Source organism: Pseudorca crassidens, chromosome 17 (genome assembly GCF_039906515.1).
Source record: "Pseudorca crassidens isolate mPseCra1 chromosome 17, mPseCra1.hap1, whole genome shotgun sequence".
Lineage (NCBI taxonomy): Eukaryota > Metazoa > Chordata > Mammalia > Artiodactyla > Delphinidae > Pseudorca > Pseudorca crassidens.
Window position 1 is genome coordinate 47,886,352 of NC_090312.1, and position 27,994 is coordinate 47,914,345.

The 27,994-nt window shown below is 38.0% G+C and overlaps 1 protein-coding gene, 1 long non-coding RNA gene and 1 pseudogene across 11 annotated transcripts in view; 1 reads left to right on the plus strand and 2 right to left on the minus strand.

The window, feature by feature from the left end:
- Positions 1-27,715, plus strand: part of LOC137210198 (UDP-N-acetylglucosamine--peptide N-acetylglucosaminyltransferase 110 kDa subunit-like) — a 151,066-nt pseudogene extending 123,351 nt beyond the window's left edge.
- Positions 1-27,994, minus strand: part of LOC137210196 (UDP-N-acetylglucosamine--peptide N-acetylglucosaminyltransferase 110 kDa subunit-like) — a 161,356-nt gene that overhangs the window by 59,655 nt on the left and 73,707 nt on the right. The gene's annotated exons all lie outside the window — the stretch shown is intronic.
- On the minus strand, positions 21,529-26,197 carry LOC137210201 (uncharacterized). Its single transcript, XR_010936331.1, has 2 exons — positions 26,059-26,197; positions 21,529-24,055 (listed from the first exon to the last, which is right to left on the minus strand). It is a non-coding gene; the product is annotated as an uncharacterized lncRNA (long non-coding RNA).

Consider the following 27,994-nt stretch of genomic DNA (forward strand, 5'->3'; position numbering starts at 1 on the left):
AAAACCTATATCTACTGCAAAAGTTGTTTGTATAATTAAGTACCTTTACAGAAAATGATTTCCAGGGATAAATGGCTTTCCAAGTAAATTGTTCCAAATATTTAGGGAAGAAATATTGGTAATCTTACATAAAAATCTTCCAGGAAACAGAAAAGTATATATTGCTCAAAATATTTATAAGGCCAACATAAGCTTCAGATCAAAACTAAAAAGAATATTACAAGAATAGAATCACAGGCCAGTTTCTCTTTTGAACATGCATGCAAAATGTGTAAACAGAAGCACAAACTGTATCCATGGTATGTAAAACAATCATATATCACAATCAAAGTAGCTTTATTCTAGTAATGCAAGGTTGGTTTGATGTTCAAACATGAAACTGATCCCAGGAATGAATTAGAGTGGGAAAAAAGTCATTTAAAACAGAAGTCTTGGGACTTCCCTGGTGGTCCAGTGGTTAGAACTTGGCGCTTTCACTGCTGGGGCCCTGGGGTCTAATTCCCGGTCAGGGAACTAAGATCCTGCAAGCCATGAGGCAGGGCCCCCCCCCCCCCCGCCAAAAAAAAAGAAAATAAAGAAGACAACCGGGAGAAGCACAAGATCGAATAAACATAACAGATAACAGCTTATGAAAAGTAGGTGAAGATTATAGAATATGCTAAAATTTTAAAACAAAAAGAAATATTTAAAGATTCAAGAGGATGTGACAAATATTGTACATAGGCAAAAAATAAAATAAAATAAAATATACGGATGATGGGAGCCCAAAAATCCAGATGCCCATGTCCTGTCTCTGAAGATTCTCATTCAGTGGGTTATGGATTTCCTCTATGTTTAAAAACCTACAGGTGTTATAAAGCAGAAACTAAACACCATTGTAAAGCAATTATACTCCACTAAAGATGTTAAAACACAACCAAACAAACCTACAGGTGATTCTGATATGATTCACAGACAATGTAAAGCTTCTGCTTTACAGGAAATAATACCAGATTATTTTGTTATTTTATAGTTATAGTAACAGGTTGTACTATTGACCGGTAAGTCTGATGTCAAAATGCACTCCCCACTAGGGATATAAAAGGAACTAATAGTCTCTACGGCTACTTGGTGGCAGCATGCATGTATTGCAAGGGCAATTATTGTAGGAATCCAAATGAGTGGAACATTTTAGAATTGGAAGACTACATACAGATCATCTAGTCAAGCTTCCAACTATTATAGTTGTGAAAACTAAGGCCCATATAAAAGAAATGATTTATCTCCAAAGAGCGTTAGTGAAAGAGTATGAAATTAAAAATATCTCTGAACTTTTAATTTAGTGCTGTTTTTATTAATCTCATGTATTAGCTTAAACTTCAGTGTGACAGATTTGGGATTGAATTCTTGCTCAGATTTACTGATTGCGTGCCTTTTAGTAAGTTACTAAAACACTTTTTTTTTAAAAAAAGATTTATTTATTTACTTTTGGCTGCGTTGGCTCTTCCTTGCCATGCGCGGGCTTTCTCTCGTTGCAGTGAGCGGGGGCTACTCTTTGTTACGGTGCGCGGGCTTCTCATTGTGGTGGCTTCTCTTTGTCGCTGAGCATGGGGTCTAGGTGTGTGGGCTTCAGTAGTTGTGGTTCACGGGCTCTAGAGTGCAGGCTCAGTAGTTGTGGCACATGCTCTTAGTTGCTCCGTGGCATGTGGGAGCTTCCCGGACCAGGGCTCAAACCCGCGTCCCCTGCACTGGCAGGCAGATTCTTAACCACTGCACCACCAGGGAAGCCCTACTAAAACACTTTTAACTTCGCTTTTCACATATGTAAAATGGTGAGCCTTGGCTGATATAGAATATGAGATAACCTAGCACTGTTCTTAACACATACACGTAGTTAACATTTTTTGGCTCTCATCCCTCTTAAACAGCCTCTGTCCTCTTAACAATGAAAGTGTGTTTCAGCTAGCAAAGCACCCCAGAGCTGACCACATTCTGGCAAGAGATATAGGATTCTTTTTCTTGCTGGTGGTTCTTTATACCTGATATTTGAACTGCACTGAAACACGAACATCTCTTGTTTATACTGTATCAATGGATTGATGAATTTGATAGATGAATTTTAAAAAGTAATATGCAGGAAAAAAAGTAATATGCAGGAATGGAGCTGCCTTACTCTCAAGAAATATAATTCGATAGTGGTGGCTAAAACGATAAACAGTGTTTGGACAGGGAGTCCATATTGGATGTGAACTACTTGTACTCCCATTCGTCTATTAAGAATAAATAGAATCCTTTCAAAATCTGTTTTAAAGGGCAGTTATTTCCTTCTGACTCATTTCAGTTACCTGCAAGAAAAAGACAGTCTCCTGAATCCTTGCTTAAGAGGCTTTTAATATAAAGCAGATAATTTTTTGCAACATTTCCCAAACTTTTCATTATCAAATTGGCTGAGGCTTCTCAACGATTATCATTTCACAACAATATCTCCCTTTTCACCTTTTTTAAAAGAATTGGCCTCGTAGATGTGCCCTTAAAACAGAGCTTCACTCTCAACTTATTTTAAATTTTGTATTCAAACAGTATGAAGAAAACAGGATCAGGGAATTTAGCCATAAAAGTGAATGGATTACTGATACATGCTACATCATGGATGCAACTAAGTGAAAGAAGTCAGGCACGAAAGGCTCTATATTGTATGGTTCCATTTATATGAAATGTCCAGCAGTGGCAAATCCATACACACGGAAAATATTATACATTAGTGGTTTCCAGGGGTTTGGAAGAGAGGGAAATAGGGAATGACTCCTCAAAATGGGTGTACGTTTCCTCTTGGGGTGATGAAAATGTTTTGTAGTTGGACAGTGGTGATAGTTGCACAACATTGTGACAGTAGTAAATTCCACTGAATGGTACAGTGAATTGTAAAATGATCAAAATGGTGAATTTTGTGTTATGTTCATTTTACTACAATAAAAAGGAGAAAGAATTAGGGAAAGACTTAGAGTTTGGGAAACTAAGGTGAACTGGTCAAGAAAAAGACAGCTCTACTGTTCAGTGTTCTCTCAGCTCTCCCAGTGCATTGATCCTCAGCAAAAAGTAGCCTGAACTTGTCGATGATAGTCATTCAACACAGTCCAGGGAAAAGTAAATAAAATAAAACCCAACTCTTCTTCTTTAGCACATCTATGAAAGGTTAACTTGCTGCTCAGCCACGTGGACATTCATGAAATCGTTTCACTTTTGGTGTCCTCTACTTCAGTACTTTACTCACAGCTCATTCACACATGTAGGCAACAGCATTCCTTAATTCGATGGAATCTGCAGTGCTGGTTGTGGTGGGTCTCATGAAAAGAAAAGGGAAGGAGGAAAAAGCCTCCACATTGACTTGGTGGTCTTGACGAAATGGATGCAGAAGACAGCTTGAGTGTCAAACTGGAAACTGTTATTTTCCTTTTCCTTTTCTTTTTATCTTTCCTATCAGGTCTTCTGCCCACTTCCCACCCCCTTCTCTCAAACAGGAAAGACACTAATTAGCTGCTTTTTTGTGTTTTTGGTAAAACACCTATTGTTTTGCGTTTCTTGTTGTTCGGTGAACATTATTGTTTTTACTGCCAAATGAGCTTCAGTGGTTGATGTAGGGGGTCTCTTGGGAACTTAACATTTTCCAGTTTAAGTGGAAAAGCTTTCTTGTTTGAATTGGCTTTTACTGGGTGCTTCAAGGTTTGCTCTTGGTTCTTTGAAGGGGGACTGAATAGCACTGTGTTTCCTTTGAGGTTCCAATGAATAAAGGATCCTATGTCCTGGGCACTTTTTGTTGTTTTTGCTGTGTGTCCTCTCTAATAGCCAGATGCAGATTCCAGGAAAATGACATATAAATGAATATAAGTAATCTAATATTTTTACAATTTGCTTTGGCCATACTCCTGGTCTTATTCTACTTGTAGCAGATGGCTTTAAAGAGCATTAGCTATGTATATATTAAAAATAATATAAATATACCAATATTAAATATTATATTGATGTATAAATGTAATATACTAATATTTATATTAATGTATAACAATTATGTATTATATTAATATATATTTTTGCCTAGCATATGTTATATACAAAATATATGAGTAATGAAATGTATTTCTATGGTTAATATGTTCATAATATTAATATGATATATCCTATAATATTGATTATAAAACAATTATATCATAATATATAATTATTATCATCTGATATAATACACTATAGTTAATATATTCTGTATAACACAATATATAATGTATTAGTATAATTGTATTATATAATATAAATATAATACATATATAAAACTATATATCTTTTAGCTATACATTACACATACGAGTATGTATAGCTATTTATAATTTTATTTACAAAGGAATCTGGTCATCATAACAATTGATGTAAAAATATGCAATATTTTCAATCAAATGGGCCTTAACCTCACTACCTACACATAACTACTTTTAAAATCTTGAACCCTGTCTAACTCATGCTTCCATATCTCTCAACCTGCTTTTCTACACATGCACATAGACACACGTTTATACACGATATATATGTATACTACCAGTTTTCAGTTCAATGTATATAAATATATAATATATAATTATATTCCTGTCTATGTATACAAATATAAATCAAAGGTATGTGTATAGGTATGTATTTCATATGTTTATATAAATATACAAATAATGTATGTGTATATAAACACATGACTGTATACATACATACACAGAAATATACTTATTTAAACAAAAGGGACCTAAATATAGTTCTTTAAGAATAAAAAGTTATGTCTCACTGTTTCAATAACAGTTTATAGTTTTCTACTGTATGTGCTTCTATAATTGTTATGAACATTTCGCATTTTTGTTGAATGTTGTTTTAACTTTTTGCCTTTTTTTGTTTTTTGTTTGTTTTTTTTTTGGTACGTAGGCCTCTCACTGTTGCAGCCTCTCCCGTTGCGGAGCACAGGCTCCGGACGCACAGGCTCAGCGACCATGGCTCACGGGCCCAGCCGCTCCACGGCATGTGGGACCTTCCCAGACCGGGGCACGAACCCGTGTCCCCTGCATCAGCAGGCGGACTCTCAACCACTGCGCCACCAGGTAAGCCCAGTTTTTTGCCATTATTAATGAAGTTCTGAAGAATACGGTGGGCAAGATTACTTGAAAAACTCTCCTAAAAGAAAAGGGTTAGGTATGCTAGGTTAAATGTACACAACTTATTTTTAAGTGCGTGGTTGATTTTGGAAGTGTGCAGTCGAAATTTCCAGGACCCATGAAGGAAGGGTGGTACATGTGTGAGAGTTATAGCTCTATTAAGAGTGCATTGAAGATCTTGATAGCTTAGAACAGAAGCTGGAAATCCTGTTTTTATGGAGCCAAATGGCAAATATTTTAGGCTTTGTAGACCAAAGAGGCAAAATTGAGGATATTATTTAGGTACTTAGGTAACCATTTAAAATGTTACCAGTTAAAACGTGAAAATTATTCATAGCTCATAGGCCATAAAAAATAGGCAGCTGTCTGGATTTGGAATACAGGCCGTAGTTGAATGACACACCTGGTATAGAGACTTGTTTTTAAATGGCCATGACCACATGGGAGGCAGGAGGTAAGACTCCATCCCTACTAGATGGGAAGTTAGAACTAAACCTACCTATCCCTGGCTTCACCTGTAATGAAAGGGTGTGCCAGGAGAAAAAAATATCTGCTGGCAAAGGGAGACTAAGAGCAAATTCTCTTGGCCTCTGCTCTGGGTAGGAAACAGGTAGGAAATCTTGAGAATTCTGAACCGCAGATCTGTGTTCACAGTGTTTGGGTTGCAAATTTATCTGCGGTCTTGCAAACAGAAGCTAAGAAATTAACTTAAAATGCTCCCAAATCGGTGGTATTCCAAACACAAAACTAAACCCTTTCTGGAGAGGTAGACCTTCAACACAGGCCTATAGCGTTCCCACAGATAAAGTTTAGCTAAACGTGAGCTCATGATCTAAATTTACACAATAATGAAGAAATCAGCTACAAGTGGAGAGAATCAGCAAAAACAATCAATACCAGAATTAGATTCCCAAGGCCATCCATCAGATGTTGGAATAATCAGGTGCCAGGCAGAAAATATACATAAAACTAGAACTGAAACAAGGAGCGAGGATGTTTTAAAAGACTGGGTAGGATCTTTCAAACATTTTTAAAGTACATGTCATTGATAAAGCTAAAAACTCGAAGGTCGTGTAATACAGCAGATTAATCGTGGAGAAGAGTGAAATTATGCTGTTTTTAAAAATATGGCAGATCAGATTTCCTGCCTAATTATATAAGTTGATTTATCTTAAAAAATACACAGTATTTTAAAGACTTATTGGCTGTAAAATAAGTTAAGGGTATTTCAAAGGGCTTCTCTGCAAAGAGAAGTGAGAAGTAGCAAAACACAGAAAGTCGAGGGGAAAAAATGTCAGTATATACATTGCTATAGGGTGAGCTAAGCCTTAGGCCAGCAACTGTGAGGAGGAGCTGACCCTTAGATACGTACAACTAAGCTGGAACCTTCAAAAAGTTCAACTGTTTATAAGTAAAAAGATTTATTAAAATTAATAACCAAGTGTTTTAATTGACATCAGAAGAGTAAAACAATAAACCCTGAGAACATAGAAAAATAGACAATAAAGATATGAGCAGAACTTAATAAAACAGAAAAAAGTATAAAATTGAGGTGATTTAGTAAGTCAAAAGAATATTCTTTGAAAAGATTTAAAAAAACAAACTTTGATTAAGCAAAACAAAAACGTAAGTAAACAATATACAGAAAGAATCAGGACAATGTTATAGCAGAGAGTACAAACAGAGAATATATGAAATGCCAGTAAATTTGAACATTTCTGTAAAGTGGACAATTTCCTAGCTCCTAAAGTTTACCAAAACTGACACAAGAGGAAATTCGTAGCTGGAGTTCTTGCACCAGTAAAGGAATTAAGTCAAAAGTTTACAAGCTTTCACCAAGAAAATACCAGACCCGGCCAGATCATTTGGGAGGTGAATTCTATCCAACTTCTGTTAAACAGATAACATCAATATTAACAAAGAAAAACTTCTAGGGAGTAGCAAAGGAAGAATGCTCCTTTATTCATCTTATGAAGTCTATATAATCCTAATACTGAAAATAGATTAGGACTGTAAGGAAAAAGAAATTTACAGGTCAAATTTACTTGTAAATATAAAAGGAAAAATTTTAAACTATGATATTAGCTACCCAAGTTCACTAGAGTAAGAAAAAGCACGAGCAAGTTAGGTCATCCAATGTAGTTTAATGTCAAGAATATATATCAATAGCTTGAAATCACCACATTTTATTTCTTTCATGTGTCTCTTTAAAAAATTGCTAAGTACTTATATTGATCTCTCTTGTACTAGGCACTGTGCCAAGTCACTTACATATTTACTCCTTTAAACCTTCTGTCATCCCTGGGGGAAAGTTCTATTTTGCTTCCATTTCTTAGCTAAGACTCTAATCCCCAGGAAAGTAAAGCAACATTTGTAAGTTTTTGTGGATGGTCAGTGACGGGACCAGTACAGGAACATCCAAAGTCTGTGCTTGGAAACAGTGCCCCATGTTGACGCTCACATTACAGGTGAAAGGAAAGGAACCATGCACTTACCATATAGATTAAATCTCACATTACAGGTTAAAGGAAAGGAACCATGCACTTACATTATAGATTAATACCCACATAACAGGTTAAAGGAAAAAGAAACATGTGCTTCTCTCAAAAGTTGTAAAGAAGGCATATCCATTTCTAAATATATTTCCCAATTTCTTTTGCTTGTTTTCTGACCTTTGTAGTGCATTTTGCCATGAGGAAAATTTTAATTCTTATATAATTAAATGTATCCTTTTTTCTTTGTATCTTAGAAAGGTATTCCTCATGAATAATTTATTTCAAGTCTCCCAGGTTTCTGATACTTTTACACTTTCATTATTTTTTCACTTTTAACTAGTTGCTGTATCTAGAATTTAGTAATTCTATGATAGCCATATTTTCCCACTTTTGTTGAATAATTTTTGCTGCTGATCCAAAACGTGAATTTTATTTTAATCTCAATTCCCTTATGCTCTCGCATCTAATTTTAAGATGCTTCCTATCTCACTGGTTGTTTTGTCTATCTAAAACAAAATGCTACCTTAAAAATAATGTAATTATAATATAATAAATGTCATTAGTAAACATAATACAATATATAATAAATAGCATAATATAAAATAACAAAATATAATTTACCATATAACAAGGTCAAAGGAGAGCAAAAGTACACAATCACTTGAAATATCCCCCAAAAGATATTTTATAAAATTCAATATTCATTTGTAATTTAAAAGAAAGAGTAAAATAGGGATTGATGAATGCTTCCAAAGTAAGAAGAAATTATATGTCTAAAAGAGAAAGAGGTAAGTGATAGACTTTAGTAACACTGGCAATAAATGCAGGACAAGATGAGGATGCCTGATATAATGTTAAAGAAAAAGTATTATGTAACATTGTGTTTGCAGCACTGATGAGTTCAGTGAAAAGAGAATCTCATAGAAAAGAGTATCTCGTTCTTCTTAACGTATGTACACGTGTCCATTGCATGAACATAACAGCTTATTTAACCAATATGTTACTGATCTGCATCTGGATTTCTAGGTTTTCATGGAATTTTATTATGCACAGTTGCTTCAAACACTAGGACTTCCTCTTATGTTTATATCTTTTGAAAGAAACAATATCTCCACAGACGATTTATCTGTGCTGGCTGCTAGCTGACTTTGGGTACTTCTCAGTTCTTCCCTTTACCTTCCTAGTCAATATGAAAAGGGAAGGCAAGAAGGTCTCCTGTTTAGAGACTGTAAAGGTAGGTCTTGGTGATAAAGTCTTGGTGGTAAAGGCTAAAAGTATTAACCCAGAACAAATGTTTTTCCAGCTGTAACTGTGTGTGATTCCCTTGGCTTGATTCCGTAGAGGATGTAAGACAAGACTGTAGAATCTGCCCTCAAAGTGCTTCCAGTAGGATGAGCTAAGTCAAGTATGGTGGCATATCTAATTCAAGACAAACTATATAACATCTCCTTTTCTCTCCTGGCAAAACTTGGTGGAGTGAATGTAGAAGTCACTGTATGCTTTAAATTAAAGCAACACAATAAATCTTGTATTGGAAGGTGCTTATTCTGGTCTCTTTGTGGAGACGAATTGGAAATTGTCTAGAAGAAGGAAAATTAGGTTAACCAAAGTTAAACTCATAAATAATTGAGCATTAATTAAATATCTGTGGTCTGTGTTTCTCTTTGATCATAATTTCTCCCAATTTATAGACCTCTTTGATACCTGATTAATCCTTGTCAAAGATGCAGTTAACAATGATTATTACTGTGTATTAGGTTTTGCCTGGGCCCTGAAGAAACTATCCTAAATCACCAGCTATGATTGTCACTTGATTTCCTCACAGAGAACAATCAGAACTCCTTGTCTTAAGTGGCTTGGGATGTGAAACTAGTTAGTCTCTTAGATACTGTTAGAGGACCCTACAGAGCCCATTGGTGAAAGTTTGGAAAGCACTGGGCTTCTTAAGATTGATTCTTGTAGTGCTTCAGGAAAGATCACTGAACCAAAAGGATAACGGTGTTTCTGGTTCTGTTGTTAGTGTTCTCCATGGAAACATTGCTGAAGCTTCTGGACTCAATTTCCTTCCCCATGTGTGAATGTCACTGAAAAGATCCAACTCCATTCTATCCCCATGTAACTTCAGAAACTAAGCAAAATGAAGACTCAAAATTCATTTCAACTAATGAAATGAATATATAACGTAGAGTGGAACTGGGAAAATACCTGGTTTAAATTCTGGAAAGTACCAACTATACAATTCTGGATAAGTTGCTTCATCTTGCTTAGTCTAATTTAATGCCCATCTCACAGGATGTTATGATGATTAATTTAATATCTTTATATAACGTACAGTGTTATGTAATTTCTTCTTCGTTTTCTTGAGTAAATTCATATCCTTAAGCAACTCACTGTAAACAATAGTTACTTACTTGCTTAAATTACTCTTATCTTCTATTATCAGCTGAATTGTGTCCTGCTCAAGTTAATATGTGGAAGTCTTAACCCCCAATACCTGGTAATATGACTGTATTTGGAGATAAGGCCCTTAAGTAGGTAACTGAGGTCAAATGAGGTCAAATGGGTGGGCTCTAATCCACTATGACTGGTGTCCTTATAAAAAGAAAATATTAGGACACAGACATGCACAGAGAGAAGACCATGTGAAGACAAAAGGAAAACATGGCATCTACAAACCAAGAAGGGATACTTGAGAAGAAATCAATCCTGCTGACACCTTATCTCAGATTTCTAGCCTCTAGACCTGTGAGTGAGTAAATTTCTGTTGTTTAACCTCCTCAGTCTCTGGTACTTTGTCATGGCAGCTCTAGGAAACTAATACAACTTTTTATGGCCTCCTTGTCTCAAGTTGAAAGTTCAATATTTGGCATCATAGCTAGGAAACAAAAATATCATCTACATTCCTTGTTGTAGTCTTTCTTCCCCATTCTCATTGCTAGTAATTTCCATATTTGGGTCTCTTTTCTGTGCCTTGTAAACAGAGCGTTACGCTCATTTCTGGTCTTACTGCTAATATACAGTAAATGTGCAGATACTGAATAGATTTTGGAGAAGTGCAGCATATAGTTGGCACATGTGTGTATGTGTGTGTATTCATATAATTTATACTTTTTCTCTATTTTCTTCCTTTGGTGTGAGCTAAGATTCTCTGCTTTTGTGACGAGTACTCCTGAGTACTAATCCCTGAATTTAATTCACCAAAAATTGCCAAAAATAATAATAATAATATGGGGAAAGAGAGAGTGATAGAGGGAGAAGAACAAACAATCAGGCAAGGGCACTGCTGTGAATTATTAGGGTCTTATTAATAAGATTATGTTAGTCTAGAGGAAATGACCGTAAATATCATCAGTGAGCCCAGTTGGTCTTTACTGACTGCTAGACACATCCCCGAGTTCTGTTCTTAGTCCCCAACTGTATGATTACTACTGTCTGGAAGTATCATTTGAACAACTAAAGTCACTTAATGGGAAAGGAATATGTCTTTAGAGAGCCAACAGTAATTTTTCTATCTGATTAAAAAGGAATATTGACTGTCTGGCAACCTCAGTCATATTTGTAAGCAGGAAAGCATTGGTTATTAAAAGTGGATGATGTAAAGTGATGAACAGAAACTTTGGCGATAGGTATACCTGGATTTAATTCTCACTTCTACCGCTTGGTAGCTGGATAGCCTTAGGCAAGTTTCATACCTCCCTGAAATTGACTTAATTCAGTCTGTAAAATGGCATAATAACTTATTATAGCATCCTTTTAGGAATTTTAAATCAGTTCTTGAAATAAAAGTACACAATATATAGACAAGTATGGATTCCTCAATAGGTGTTTGACCTTTCATTTCTCCAGTATCCCACCCGCATCAAATAAAGAAAAATACTTTTTTAAAATTTACGAATATTTCATTGTTCTAAAGTTAAAGCCATAAAAATAGAAATAATCAAATGGCCTACTATCATACCATTAGAAGAAAAAAAAAAGTGTTCATGAGAGTTCCATATTAGAATACAAATTTTCCTTAGGCACCTGTTTATGTATGCTATTCTGCTCTTTACAATAAATAATTAAATTTAAAAGACTTAATTCCTCACTTTTAAGACCTTATTAGTTTACAAATTACATATTGACCTATGCTAAATTTTATACCGACCCACGCTAATGAATTCAGTACAGAAAACAAAACACACTGCACTCAAGCAAACTACATATATATATATACATATATATATATAACTTAAATGCATTTATATCCTACCATGTCTCATAAAGCATTGTGGTAACTCACCTGAATACAGACAATCAAATATAATGGCAAAAGCACTTAATATAAACAGGGCCAAGGAAACATAGACAGAAGATGAAGAAAAGATGAGGGAAATGTGAACAGGAGGACGTGTAGTTAATCGAGTTGTATGTTTTGACCTTAAGATTCTCTGTGTGGGGACTTCCCTGGTGGCACAGTGGTTGGGAATCCTCCTGCCAGTGCAGGGGACATGGGTTCGGGCCCGGTCTGGGAATATCCCACATGCCGCGGAGCAACTAAGCCCGTGCGCCACAACTACTGAGCCTGTGCTCTAGGGCCAATGAGCCACAACTACTGAAGCCCGCGTGCCACAACTACTGAAACCCCAGTGCCTAGAGCCCGTGCTCCGCAACGAGAGAAGCCACAGCAATGAGGAGCCCGCACACCACAATGTAGAGTAGCCCCCACTCGCCCCAACTAGAGAAAGCCCATGTGCAGCAACAAAGACCCAACACAGCCAAAAATAAATAAATTTATTTTTTTAAAAAAAAGATTCTCTGTGGATAAAACAACATGTAAATAATTGGTTACAAAGCCACATTATTTGAAGGTGCCAGACTGCACATTAACAGTCTGACACAAAGGGACAGCACAGGAAAACTATTCAAAGATAAAGATTTTTAAATCTTTGCAGTTTGAAACCTTTTAGAGCAAGTGTAATGAGCTCGACACACATTTCAACACTCCACATGTTAATCACATGTTCAAAGCATGTCTCAAAGTCATTGGAAATAGTTGCTGTCTCTGTCTCTGATATGTAAAACAGATCTGTGATGTGTAAAACTCAGGAGGTATTGATATCCACTTTTTGGCATCTGAACAGGAAACAAAGTTGTTTCGCAGTGATAATAAAGAATGAAGTAAATGCAACAGTGAAATAAAAGACAAAGTACTGAGGGAATGTATTAACAAAACGAATCCAACTAAATTCTGGTGACCTGGGGCCTACGATTGTACACACTGCATGGAAATACCCCAGCCTAAATACTGGCATAGGAGGAAGGGTACTGCTAAGCCCATCACAGTATAATCCTTTTAAATGTCCCTTTCAAGGTTGTCTCCACTCAACACTGAGTATAGGAAATCTTCCCATCAGGCAGAAACACTGGCTGCGCAATGATTGACCAAGAAATTAACACACTAATGAATAAATGATGCTAATTTATTTCTATCCCTGAGAACGGGAAACAGCACACACTCTGTGTCAATGGTATGTCCTCTTTCCCACTTTTCTAAATGGTCAATTATGTTTTCCCCTTCATTGCTTTATATCATGTGTGGCAGGCATGATGGGAAATGGCTACCAATGGTTCTGTTATTGATTTCTACCTTCCTTTCACTGTGGCTAAAGAAGATACTTTGTGTGATTTCAGTTTCTTAAAAATGTATTGGTACTTGTATTGTGGCGTAACACATGGTCTTTCCTGGAGAATGTTCCATGTGTACTTGAGAAAAATGTGTATTCTGCTGTTGTTGAGTGGAGTGATCTATATATGGCTGTTAGGTTTAGTTGGTTAAATGTGTTATTCAGTCCCCCTACCTCTCTACTGATCTGTCTAGATGTGTTATCCATTATTGAAAGCAAGGTATTGATCTCCAGCTATTATTTTAGAACTATCTATTTCTTCCTTCAATTCTGTCAATGTCTGCTTCACATATTTGGGGGATGTTTGGTACATACATGTTTATAGTTGTTATATCTCCTTGATAGATTGAACTTGTTATCAACATATAGTGGCCTCCTTTTCCTCTTGTGATAGTTTTTGATTTAAAGTTTATTTTGTGTGATATTAACGTAGCCATCCCAGATCTATCTTCCTTCCTTCCTTCCTTCCTTCCTTTTTCTCTCTCTCTCTTTCTTTCTTTTTGTTACTATTTGCATGGGATATTTTATTCTGTGCTTTAACTTTCAACCAACTTGTGTCTCTTGAAATCAAGTGAGTTTTTTGCGGACAGCATATACTTGGATTATGGATGTTTTTAAGGTCCGCTCTGCCAATATTTATCTTTTTATTGGAGAGCTTAATCCACTTTTTCAAAACTTACTGATGAGGAAGAACTTAATTCTGTTTCCTGGTTGTTTTCTGTACGTCTTATGCATTTTTTGCCCCTCATTTACTCCATTACTGACTTCTTCTGTGCTTAGCCGATTTTGTTGTCGTGAACTCTTGATTCCTTTTTCATTTCTTTTTGCATATAGTCTATTGATATTTTCTTTGTGGTTATCAAGAAGATTACATTTACCCTTCTAAAGTTCAACCAATATCATTTGAATTGAAACCAACTTCAATAGCACACAGAAACTCTGTTCCTCTACAGTTCCATTCCTCCTCCTTACATTATTGTTGTCACAAATTACACCTTTATACTTTGTGAGCCCAATAACATGGATTTATGATTATTTTATGCATTTGTTTTTTCAATCATGTAAGAAATAAAAAGTAGAGTTACAAGCCAGTAGCACAATACTGGCTTTAGTATCTGCCCATGTATTTATCTTTACTGGAGATTTCTATTTCTTTATACAGCTTCGAGTTGCTGTCTAGTGTCCTTTCATTTCAACCTGAAGGTTCAATTTAGCATTTGTCATAGGGCAGTGTTAGGAAGTTGTAAAACAAACGCCCTCAGCCTTTGTTCATCGGGGAATGTGTTAATTTCTCCCTAAGTTTTGAAACCAGTTTGGCCAAATATAGAATTCTTGGTGGACAGTTTTTTTCTTTCAGCACTTTAAATATGTCTGGCCTCTTGCTTCCGTGGTTTCAGATAGGAAATTAGCTATGAACCTTTTTGAGGATCCCTGCTTTGTAACAAATTTGTTTTTTCTTTCTCCTTTGGGAGTAAAGATTCTTTCTCTGTCTTTTGGCATCTGAGAGTTTGATTATACTGTTTCTTGTTGTGGCGTTCCTTGAGTTTCTCTTAGTCCTGAAATCAGGCAAAGATTTACAGCAAGCAAACACATACTGAACCAGGGAAGAGGCAATTTGAAAATGGCAGGAAAGCTTTGTGGCATTTTTACTTGCCCTTGCCCCATCTACTCTTAGTGTAGTGATGGTCTTAAAGTGGTGGGGTCTTAATGCAGTGATAGTCTTAAAGTAGCAGCAGACCATTCCTAGTATGGGGCCCTCAATCCTGCTTCAGGAGAGAGCAGAAGAGACCATACTCTCGGATTATTATGTGTATCTGTTCTAACCTGTCTGGGAGCTACCTGAAGGACTGACACAAGATGCTTATCTCTGTCTTAGCTAACCTGGAACACAGTCTGGAAAAGCAGCGGTCATTGCTCAAAAAAAGTGCAAGGTGAACTAACAAAGCAGAGATGGCTGGGGCAGAAGACTGTGCATTGAAATACAATAGACCACATAAGATGCAGGAGCAAAAGTTGGGGGAGATTCTTTGGGAACTTAGAACATACAAAAAGTATGTGTCCAGAGAAATTAAGAAAGCCACATGCATACTCAAGATAAGATGCATGTTCTGAAAACACCAGAGGAGTCTCTAAGCTTTTACCATGGGCTGAGCCCTGACCTCAGTGCAGGTCAGCTAAATGTTGAAGGAGTGATCCAGCAATCTGCACAATGGGGAGAGGTGTGTGGTTTTGAGTGTGCATGTGGATGTGCTTGTGTATATTTGTTTTTGTTTGTCTTAGGTGTGGGAATTCAAGGACATCTCTGTCAAAACATTAGCTAAACATGAACTAAAGGAACAGAGACTTCAGTGCCTACATATGATAAGGAGTACACTCATTGCAAAACTAGTTTGGAAAGGTCCCTAAACAAACAGACTACTACAGCCTTCAACAATCCAAAGCCCAGAAAACCCTGGGAAAGTGGGAGAATCTGATTTCCATAGACACCACATTATAATATTTGAAAGCCAACTGTTCAACCAAAAAACTCACAAGGTATACAAAGACATGGAAAAGTATGGTCCATTTAAGAAAACAAATTAATTGATGAAACCATCCCTAAGGAAGCCCAGACTTTTCTCCATTGCATATTCTTGCCTCCTTTGTCATAGATTCATTGACCATAAGTGCATGGGTTTCTTTCTGGGCTCTCTATTCTGTTCCAGTGATGGATGTTTTTGTGCCGGTACCATACTGTTTTGATTACTGTAGGTTTGTAGCACAGTCTGAAGCCAGGGAGCATGATTCCTCCAGTTGTGTTCTTCTTTCTCAAGACTGTTTTAGCTATTCAGGATCTTTTGTGTTTCCATACAAACTTTAAAATTATTTGTTCTAGGTCTGTGGAAAATGCCCTTGATATGTTGATACAGACTGCATTGAATGCGTAGATGTCCTTGGGTATGATGGTCATTTTAACAATATTAATTCTTCCACTCCGTGACCATGGTATATCTTTCCAGCTGTTTGTGTCATCTTTCATTTCTTTTATGAGTGTCATATAGTTTCCTGGGTACAGGTCTTTTACCTCCTTAGGCAGGTTTATTCTTATGTATTTTATTCTTTTTTATGCGATTGTAAATGGGATTGTTTCCTTAATTTCTCTTTCTGATAGTTCACTGTGAGTGTATAGAAATACAAAATTTATATATAGAAATCTATTGTATCCTGCAAATTTAGCAAGTTCATGTTTGAGCTCGAATAGTTTTTTGATGGTGTCTTTCAGATTTTCTATGTATCATGCCATCTGCAAACAGTGACAGTTTTACTTTTGCCTTTCCATTTTGGAGTCCTTTTATTTATTTATTTTTTCTTGCCTGATTGCTGTGGCTAGGACTTCCAAAACTCTGTTCAATAAAAGTGGTGAGAGTGGGCATCCTTGTCTTATTCCTGATCTTAGGGGAAATGCTTTCAGCTTTTCACCATTGAGTATGATAGCTATGGGCTTGTCATATATGGCCTTTATTATGTTGAGGTATGTTCCCTGTATGCCCGCTTTCTGGAGAGTTTTTACCATGAATGGATATTGAATTTTTTCAAAAGCTTTTTCTGCATCTATTGAGATGATCGTATGGTTTTTAGTCTTCAGTTTGTTACTGTGATGATAAGAGACCTAAGACAGCTACAGAGGCTAAGTGACCTTTCCTTCCCTGAATGGGTAGGTATCCTTGTTCTGCCTTCTAATTGAGTTAGTATCTGAGTAAAGAACTGCCAGGTGTCATTTAGTTCACAATACACTGCTGTGGCAATATAGAAATGAATTTGCCTAAGTCATTTGGCTTTTCTCAATTATAGTAAATGAATATACTGAATGAATACTTCAACTTAAGGAAATGTTCTTAAAAATATATTAATGTAGGCAACTTCAGTGGAGAACTGAAATCAAAACAAAGCATTCAGATAAAGGGTTGAAATAAAAGTACACTCAGTTGTATCCAGTTTCCTCTTGTAAATCTCTCTTTTTAATTTGAGTGGACAGTCACTTGAGAATATCTGACTTGCGGCTAAGGAAATCTAAGCCTTCTTGGCCACACTGTATTCCCTTATGTGATTTAATAAAGACACCAGTTGGGTTGCTGAAAAAAGCGTGGGAAAAATCAATCCCTCACATCCAAAGGGCGACTCTTGAAAATATGTGTGTTGTTGTAGTTATTTTGCTCTTCTGGCCTCAGAAGTTCTAATCTTAACCTTAGCCCCTCATGGAGAGAGACTTTGTAAACCAATTCCCACATTACTCGTCATATGACGGTTGAAAAAGAGCAACCCAGCTCTTTTCCTGTGCTTTCAACCAGTTATCTTCTTCAAAAATCTGTTTGGATTGTTATACCTTAATCTTGCCTGGCAAGGGACTTATGGGAAGGTTCTTATTGTTTGAAAGTTTGGTGCCAGTATCTGCAAATAAAGAAGAAAGATGTGTTTATCAAACATCCCAATAGTGAAGGTGTGTGAAAGCAACTTTTGAAAAAGTTAATCTGTCAGAGTTTAGCCGTATTATTACATTTTATTTTATTCATTGAAAATAAACAATTATCAATGAATCCTTTCTAGATTTTCTAGTTTCCCAAAGTTCCCTGTATTCACATTCTAAGAGGAAAAATGGTATTTTAAGTCACTGCTCTCCACCTTACGTTATTTATAATCACTCCTCGTGACCTCTTCCTTCCAAGAAACTTGATCCTGAGAAGTGTCCTTTGTTTGTCTTTGTGGAATAAGTGATGAGGATGCATCCTGGAGACCTGTGAGATGTTCAACTTGTGGCATAATGAAACTAGGATGGAGAGTTCTGGAAAGATCTGGAAAGGTGGCTGGTAGAGTGTGGCCAGATGTGGGAGAAGAGAGACGTACAGAGAGAGGGAGAGGAAATTTTCAGAGGGAGAAAATGAAACAAATAATTAAATAAGTTTTGTTGTGTGGTGTGGGACGCAAGCCTTTCTCTCCCCCTTTCCTTCACAATGTCTTCGTTAAAGACTGTGTTTTTCATTAGTTTTACTAAGATAGGATTTGCCGTTTTGTTTGGGTACTGAGAATGGACCCATGGAAACAGTTACATTTGGGTTATCTCTGACTGTCTTTAATGAAGAACATAAATATTGGCCACACTATCTATGCACATGCTATCCCCATGCCTTTTTTGTTCTCTGTTCATATATCTAAGTCCTCTTCTTTCTTTAAGGTCAATCTCAAATCTCATCTGAAATGTACATTTATTGATAGATTCAACCCATAATGAACTGTCCCTTCTTTGTCCTCCTTAGGCTCTGATTATTTACAAAAACTCATTTTTGAACTTAGAAACTGTCCAATATGATATATTAGTTATTTCATCAGCATATGTTATATCCTCAACACAATTATACGCTTTTGTGGGGCTGGGATCATACATTCTGTAATTTTTCTCAGTACTTACACTTACTTTGATAAAAAGCGCATTCATTCATCTAAACATCATTTATTGGGTGTTAATTAAATATCTCAACTCAGTAAATATTGTTTGAATGAATGCATGCATGAATGAGGGAGTGTGCAATAGGTAGCCTAATGTACCGCCCAATGTGAGAAAACCAAAAACATAAACACAAAAGCAAGCCAAAAAGTGGACCAGGACTTTCTGTAAAATATCCTGCTTTTTGTTGGATGATGCCATGATAATCAAGATGCTCCTGAAAGGTCTTAATAGCTGACCAAGAATAGTAAACAATTGAAATTCTCTCAGGCTTCTTCAACCCTATCACTGGACACATTTATACCTCTCAGGAATGGTATTAAAAGAAGAGATTAATAAAGCTTTTATAGATGAGTTGATAAATCTCTTAAAGATTTAAGTCTTCATTGCCTCCTAGGTTTTCTCTATTTTGGGTTTCCAAAAGATTTCAATAAACCACAGGATAATTAAAAATTAGACATTATCTTTCTTACCTTGACGTTTTTTGATGGTAAACACCTTTTTATTGTCTCCATAGTGCTGCCCAATTTCCACCAGTACAGTACTTAAGTGAATTTTGCTCTGGATGGTGGGATATAGAAGATGTAAACGAATTGTTTGTATATGTTTTAGAATTCTTCAAAAGGGCCTGGCCATGGAAATGCATTGAATATTACTTAAATAACTAAAGTAACTTCCTCAGAATTATTATTCTGTTCTGGTTAGGATACTATCTGCTCTGGTTTGTTAAAATTTCCCTTTAGAGTGGTTTTAATTTTGTTTCTGATAGGGTCCTAGGATTTATTGCCACACCCATCCTGCATCTGTTTTTCTTTGAATTACTCTCCTTGCAGTTTCTGATTCATACAGGGCCTTACAGGTTAGTGACAACCTGGCCATCACAACGCTGGGAAGGAGAGGCCTACTTTTCAGAGGTGTTGCTGTTTTCTGTACCTGAAGGTTTTCAAGAGATATCAATCTTCCTCACCACCGCCCTTGGCCCTCTTAATGGACTAAGCAGTTCCTCATGAAATTTCTGTAGGATATCTGTACCAACTTCTCAATATTGTTCCATCCTGAGTCTATAAATTCCTGGCCACAAGGTAATGTTAGATTTCTTGCTCCAGCCCCTATTTACATAAGGCCTATACTAAGGAACGGAACCCACAGACATCAGTCCGCTCTTCTTTCTCTGGATTTAATTTCTCTGTTACTTTCTGAAACATGCAGGTGTTCCTTTCTTTCTTTTAATCTCAGCTATGTGCTTTTAACTTTTTCAAAATTGACCCAGAATTTACATGTGTCTCCAGTAAGAGTACATTAAATTGAGCTTAGTCTGCTATTCTACTGGCATATTTGAGATCCAGATAATTTGCTACTTAACTGGATTCAATGACCTGTATATTTCAGGCATCTAAAACTCACCATGTTCCAAATATCCCTCCTTATAGTTAGTAATTTTCTTGGGAATCTGGATGAGATTAAATGGAATAAAGTTAGTGAGTGGCCCAGGAATGCCTGAAAGTTTGTTTGTCAGAGTGGCCAGGGAAAGTTAAGCAAGGAAGAAAAGCAAATGAAAAACAGAATCACATTATTATGGCTGAGTTTACTCCCAGGATTCCATGCAGAGCTCTCTGTAGAGCTGCGATGGGTTATAACTTATGCCAGAGCTCTACGTGGGGCTGACACCGTCTCATGCCAAGCTCTCAGTTCTGGGCTCACGTCATCTCTGGTCCACTCTGGAGTGGCAACTTTGGAGGAATGGCCAATGTGTTCCACGGCGTAGGAAGAGGGAAATTGTGAATGTGACTTTCTAAATTGTGGAGGAACTAACCATTGTAAATGTGCCGTGAACTATGTTGTTTAATTTGACCAGTCAGATCAATGACTTTCCCCTTGAATGAAATGCTGCTACGTATATGAGCAGAAAAACAAAACTGGTATAAGGAATAGATAGCTAGTGGGAAGCAGCCGCATAGCACAGGGAGATGCGCTCGGTGCTTTGTGACCACCTAGAGGGGTGGGATAGGGAGGGTGGGAGGGAGGGAGATGCAAGAGGGAGGAGATATGGGGACATATGTATAACTGATTTACTTTGTTATAAAGCAGAAACTAACACACCATTGTAAAGCAATTATAATCCAATAAAGATGTTAAAAAAAAAAAACTGGTATAAGGAGATGGAGAGACTGGGAGTCTTATTTTCCCACCAATTAACTTTGCCTCTGACCATGACCTTCCCTTTGAGTCTCCTAGACCTTGGGGATGATCGCAGCCCCTTGGGTTGGGTGACGGCAACCCCATCTTCACTAGAACCTCTATAGTTAACTTTGATTTTTCCCACTCCGTCTATCCATCCCACGTATGCAGTCAGACATTTGATCTTGGACTTTTCCTGACAAAGTATGCTTGAATATAACCATTTCTTTTCACTCCCACTGCTACTGCTATTGTCACTGCCTTAACTAGGACTTTATCTTTAAGTTCTTTATATAAATATATAAATATCTATATATAAATATAATATACAAATAAATAAAATATAATATTAATTCTGATGATTTTAAAGTCTTTTCTTGATAAAGACTTTTCCTGATAAAGATACACAATATCTTATATAAATATTTTTGTATTATCTGCTCTTTTCTTAGAATTTTAGCCATATGATTCTATCTCTTGGTTTGTCTAGAACTTTTTGATTGAATGCTGGCTATTTTATTTGGCTTTTTTTGTTTTTCTCAGTGGAAACGTTGTTTTGCTTCAAAATATTTTATTCTACCTGGAAGTAGCAAATCTTCAAATTACAATTTTTTAAATGCTTTCAAATATCAATACTATAGGTGTCACAAAATCTAGAAAAATGACATTTAAAAATGAACTACTGCCAGATGTGTCTCTATAAAGCTTTTCCCCCACTCTTTTAGCTATATATTCTTTAACTGCCTCCTCATATGACAGTTTATGTATTTTCGAAATAAAATTTTAAGAAATAAACTTTGTAGTTTTTAGACATAGATTTCTTGTAACATGGTTGATTAGAATTTGCTTCTAGTTATTAATAGTTTAGAAAAGTTTATTTCAGCTTCACAATTTATTATTGATAATGTCACATTAATTTTCATTGTTAACTTTGAGAAAACCTCTATGGATTACTTCCTCATAAGTATTTACTATTATAAATGCATTACTGATTTCAGTACTGCTATAGGTTTGTGCATTACAGGGATTTTGATAAAATACTCATTCACACCATTCCATTACACACATTGTTGATGGAGTATATTCATTCATTCATTCATTCATTCATTCATTCATTTTTGGCTGTGTTGGGTCTTCGTTGCTGTGTGCAGGCTTTCTCTACTTGCAGGGACTGGGGGCTACTCTTTGTTGCGGTGCACAGGCTTCTCATTGCGGTGGCTTCTCTTGTTGCAGAGCACGGGCGCTAGGCACGGAGGCTTCAGTAGTTGTGGCTTGCAGGCTCAATAGTCGTGGCTCACGGGCTCTAGAGCGCAGGTTCCGTAGTTGTGGCACACCGGCTTAGTTGCTCCGTGGGATCGAACCCTTGTCCCCTGCATTGGCAGGTGGCTTCTTAACCACTGCGCCATCAGGGAAGCCCCTGGAGTATATTCTTGACAGAAGAAAATTTCCGTTTTGACTAAGCATTGACGAGAACTGAATCTTTGACTTATCTTTCATATGCCTGATGATTGAAATAATTTTCCACAGATTAGCTTCTGGTTTTGTACTTTTCAGTTCTTTTTTTCTTCTTCAAACGCACATGCTTTGAGAGCTGTGAAGTGCAAGACATGGCTATATTGTAAGGTGGTTTTTGTCCTTATGCTTCTGTGTCTTGTGCTAGGTTAAGTCAGTAGAGTAGTCAGTATGAGTACTGGAAGTTATTCCTGTAATGGGATAGTATATAGTCAATTACATATGGCGGTGTCTGAAAATCACATAATAGCCTCACTTAAAACATCTCCTTAGGGCTTCCCTGGTGGCGCAGTGGTTGAGAGTCCACCTGCCGACGCAGGACACACGGGTTCGTGTCCCGGTCCGGGAAGATCCCACGTGCCGCGGAGCGGCTAGGCCCGTGAGCCATGGCCGCTGAGCCTGTGCGTCCAGAGCCTGTGCTCCACAACGGGAGAGGCCACAACAGTGAGAGGCCCGCGTACCACAGAAAAAAGAAAATCTCCTTAGCCAGATTTCAAAAAAGCCTGTGGCCATTCCAATATGATCCAACATAACGGAATATGATAGAAGGAAAATTGGCAAAGAAAGAGACGCTGGTCTTACCTGATGGAAGTTAAAATATCTCACTTTTGACAATTTTGCAAAAACTTATAATTCCATGAACTAATTTCTAGGGTTCTTCATAGGACCTAAAGAGGAACCCATAGAGTTGTGGAACAACAATAGAAGCTGCTGTGATGAGAAGTCCAGGCACCGCAACAAAGAGTAGCCCCCGCTCGCCGCAACTAGAGGAAGTCTGCACGCAGCATTGAAGACCCAACGCAGCCAAAATAAAAATAAATAAATAAAGATAAATAAATTTATTTTTAAAAATGTAATACTCAGGTTTGAGGCATGAGAAGTATGATGAGAAATTAGCTAATCCTTTCAGAACTTTTAAAATATCAAACTCAGTCTCTAAGATTTTAGCATTATATACAACATCGGTTACTTATTAGTGGTTTGGGAAGGCCAATTTAAAATTTTCTGATCTTACTGTATTGAAATTCACGGCCCTAATGTTTTCCACATTGACTATATGAATGATGAAGTAAAGTCAATCATGTATTTCCTTTCCAACTGGGCAGAAATCAAAATTTTGAAAAGTGTTTGGACTACTGACTTTTGATTTCTTCTAAGGCAAGTGTATAGGTAATTTTTATTCCCTGATTAGGAGAAAAATGGTGGAAGAGGGCAGGGTTAAGAATTAAGATTTCAAGAGCGTGAGAGTTAGACGACCAACCAGAGTTCCTAAGGTTCGGTGCCTGTAACTGTCGCCACCGCTTAAGCCTGTCAAAGCAGTGGTACGGCTGCTGCCCTCGTACTTGCTACCTCTAGAAATATTCTTGCCAGTAGTGGCGGCAGCGGGACTCAATTACCCCCTTTTCTCACTCTCTCCAGAAGCTCCAGATGGCGTCTTCTGTGGGCAACGTGGCCGACAGCACAGAACCAACGAAACGTATGCTTTCCTTCCAAGGGTTAGCTGAGTTGGCACATCGAGAGTATCAGGCAGGAGATTTTGAGGCAGCTGAGAGACACTGCATGCAGCTGTGGAGACAAGAGCCAGACAATACTGGAGTACTTTTATTACTTTCATCTCTACACTTCCAGTGTCGAAGGCTGGACAGATCTGCCCACTTTAGTACTCTGGCAATTAAACAGAACCCTCTTCTGGCAGAAGCCTATTCGAATTTGGGGAATGTGTACAAGGAAAGAGGGCAGTTGCAGGAAGCAATTGAGCATTACCGGCATGCATTGCATCTCAAACCAGATTTCATCGATGGTTATATTAACCTGGCAGCCGCTTTGGTAGCAGCAGGCGACATGGAAGGGGCAGTACAAGCTTACGTCTCTGCTCTTCAGTGAATCCTGATTTGTACTGTGTTCGCAGTGACCTGGGGAACCTGCTCAAAGCCCTGGGTCGCTTGGAAGGAGCCAAGGCATGTTATTTGAAAGCAGTGGAGATGCAACCGAACTTTGCAGTAGCTTGGAGTAATCTTGGCTGTGTTTTCAATGCACAAGGGGAGATTTGGCTTGCAATTCATCACTTTGAAAAGGCTGTCACCCTTGACCCCAATTTTCTGGATGCTTATATCAATTTAGGAAATGTCTTGAAAGAGGCACGGATTTTTGACAGAGCTGTGGCAGCTTACCTTTGTGCCCTAAGCTTGAGCCCAAATCATGCAGTGGTACGTGCCAACCTGGCTTGTGTATACTATGAGCAAGGCCTGATAGATCTGGCAATAGACACCTGCAGGCGAGCTATTGAATTGCAACCACATTTCCCTGATGCTTACTGCAACCTAGCCAATGCTCTGGAAGAGAAGGGCAGTGTTGCCGAAGCAGAAGAGTGTTATAATACAGCTCTGCGGCTGTGTCCCACCCATGCAGACTCTCTGAATAACCTAGCCAATATCAAAGGAGACCAGGGAAACATTGAAGAGGCAGTTCGCTTGTATTGTAAAGCATTAGAAGTCTTCCCAGAGTTTGCTGTTGCCCATTCAAATTTAGCAAGTGTATTGCAGCAGCAGGGAAAACTGCAGGAAGCTCTGATGCATTATAAGGAGGCTGTTCGAATCAGTCCTACCTTTGCTGATGCCTATTGTAACATGGGAAACACTCTAAAGGAGATGCAGGATGTTCAGGGAGCCTTGCAGTGTTATACTCGTGCCATTCAGATTAACCCTGCACTTGCGGATGCCCACAGCAATCTGGCTTCCATCCACAAGTATTCAGGGAATATTCCAGAAGCAATTGCTTCTTATCGCACTGCTCTGAAGCTTGAACCTGATTTTCCTGACGCTTATTGTGATTTGGCTCATTGCCTGCAGATTGTCTGTGATTGGACAGACTATGATGAGCGAATGAAGACGTTGGTCAGCATTGTGGCTGACCAGCTGGAGAAGAATAGGTTGCCTTCTGTGCAGCCTCATCATAGTATGCTCTATCCTCTTTCTCATGGCTTCAGGAAGGCTATTGCTGAGAGCCATGGGAACCTCTGCTTGAATGAGATCAGTGTCCTTCATAAACCACCGTACGAACATCCAAAAGACTTGAAGCTCAGTGATGGTCGACTGCGTGTAGGATACGTGAGTTCTGACTTTGGGAATCATCCTACTTCTCATCTTATGCAGTCTATTCCAGGCATGCACAATCCTGATAAATTTGAGGTATTCTGTTATGCCCTGAGCCCAGATGATGGCACAAACTTCCGAGCGAAGGTGATGGCAGAAGCCCATCATTTCATTGATCTTTCTCAGATTCCATGCAATGGGAAAGCAGCTGATCGCATCCATCAAGATGGTATACACATCCTTGTAAATATGAATGGTTATACCAGGGGTGCTCGAAATGAACTCTTTGCTCTCAGGCCAGCTCCTATTCAGGCAATGTGGCTGGGCTACCCTGGGACCAGTGGCGTGCTTTTCATGGATTATATCATCACTGATCAGGAAACTTCACCTGCTGAAGTTGCTGAGCAGTATTCTGAGAAACTGGCTTATATGCCCCATACTTTCTTTATTGGTGATCATGCTAATATGTTCCCTCACCTGAAGAAGAAGGCAGTCATCGATTTTAAGTCCAATGGGCACATTTATGACAATCGGATTGTGCTGAATGGCATCGACCTCAAAGCATTTCTTGATATTCTCCCAGATGTGCAGATTGTCAAGATGAAATGTGCTGATGGAGGAGACAACGCAGACAGCAGTAATACGGCTCTTAATATGCCTGTCATTCCTATGAATACTATTGCAGAGGCAGTTATTGAAATGATTAACAGAGGACAAATTCAGATAACAATTAATGGATTCAGTCTTAGCAATGGACTGGCAACTACCCAGATCAACATTAAGGCTGCCACTGGAGAGGAGGTTCCCCGTACCATTATTGTAACCACACGTTCTCAGTACGGGTTACCGGAAGATGCCATTGTGTACTGTAACTTCAATCAGTTATATAAAATTGACCCATCTACTTTGCAGATGTGGGCAAATATTCTGAAGCGTGTTCCCAATAGCGTACTGTGGCTGTTGCGTTTTCCAGCAGTAGGAGAACCTAATATTCAACAGTATGCACAAAATATGGGCCTTCCCCAGAAGCGTATCATTTTTTCACCTGTTGCTCCTAAAGAGGAACATGTTTGGAGAGGCCAGCTGGCTGATGTCTGCTTGGACACTCCACTCTGTAATGGACACACCACAGGGATGGATGTCCTTTGGTCAGGGACACCCGTGGTGACTATGCCAGGAGAGACTCTTGCTTCCCGAGTTGCAGCTTCCCAGCTCACTTGTTTAGGCTGTCTTGAGCTTATTGCTCAAAATAGACAAGAATATGAAGACATAGCTGTGAAACTGGGAACTGATCTAGAATACCTGAAGAAAATTCGTGGCAAAGTCTGGAAGCAGAGAACATCTAGCCCTCTGTTCAACACCAAACAATACACAATGGACCTAGAGCGGCTCTATCTACAGATGTGGGAGCATTACGCAGCTGGCAACAAACCTGATCACATGATTAAGCCTGTTGAAGTCACTGAGTCGGCCTAAATAATGACTGTGTGCACAGGAGAATTACCCTGTACCTGAGCCTCAACCTTCTGGGGGAAAGGGAACTACTTTTTCCTTATCTGTACAATACCATGCTGCAGATGGGTGACAGTCAATGATAAGAAATAGCACAGCCAGACTTGCTTCCTGCATGATCATGATCACGATAGGGAGAGACACAAGAGATGGGAAACTGCTGTTCCACAAGGGGTCTCCATAGAATTTTGCAGCAGCCAGGTGTCTGGAAGGTCTGGAAGGTAAGTCTGGAAGGTCTGATCTCCCTTGGTCTTCCATGGGATGGATGGTTAGTGTGGAAGGGAGATAGAGATTGCCCAGCCGTTTTGTGATTATCATGGATTGATTGAGTCTTCTGAATTAATATTTTTCTTTATATTTTGGGTATTGGAGCTTTTAAAAATGTTTGGTTTCGGGTATTTGTATTCATGTGAAGTGTGTATGATTCTCTTGAGATAAGCTTTTAAGCTAAAATATTCCTTGTTTTAGTTTCTGAACTCTACAGATAAATGGGGACTTTGCTGGTGTAGTCTTTTTATAGGTTTTATAAACCACTTGAGCCTATATCAGTCATTTTAGTGTCTGACATAATGTTTGGAACTATCAGTGCTTTGTTGGTTTATAGATGATGGCTTAAATTCTTTTCCTGGTCCGTTTCCTTCTTCCCTTCCCCCCACTTTAAAAATTCTCCTGTAACTTGGCTAACAAAAAACCAAGTCTGATTCAAAACCTCCCAGAGTGTTTCCCTTAACCGCATCATCTGGTGCCAAATGAAGATTCTTAGGAGCGATTATTAATTCTGAAGGGCACAGTTGTGGTACTGTCACTGATGATAATAATAATGGATTTTTGGCCTAGAGTTTTGACCTATTTCACCAGTGTTTTACCGTTGGCTGCCCCTCTATGCTGCTTCCAAAAGTGA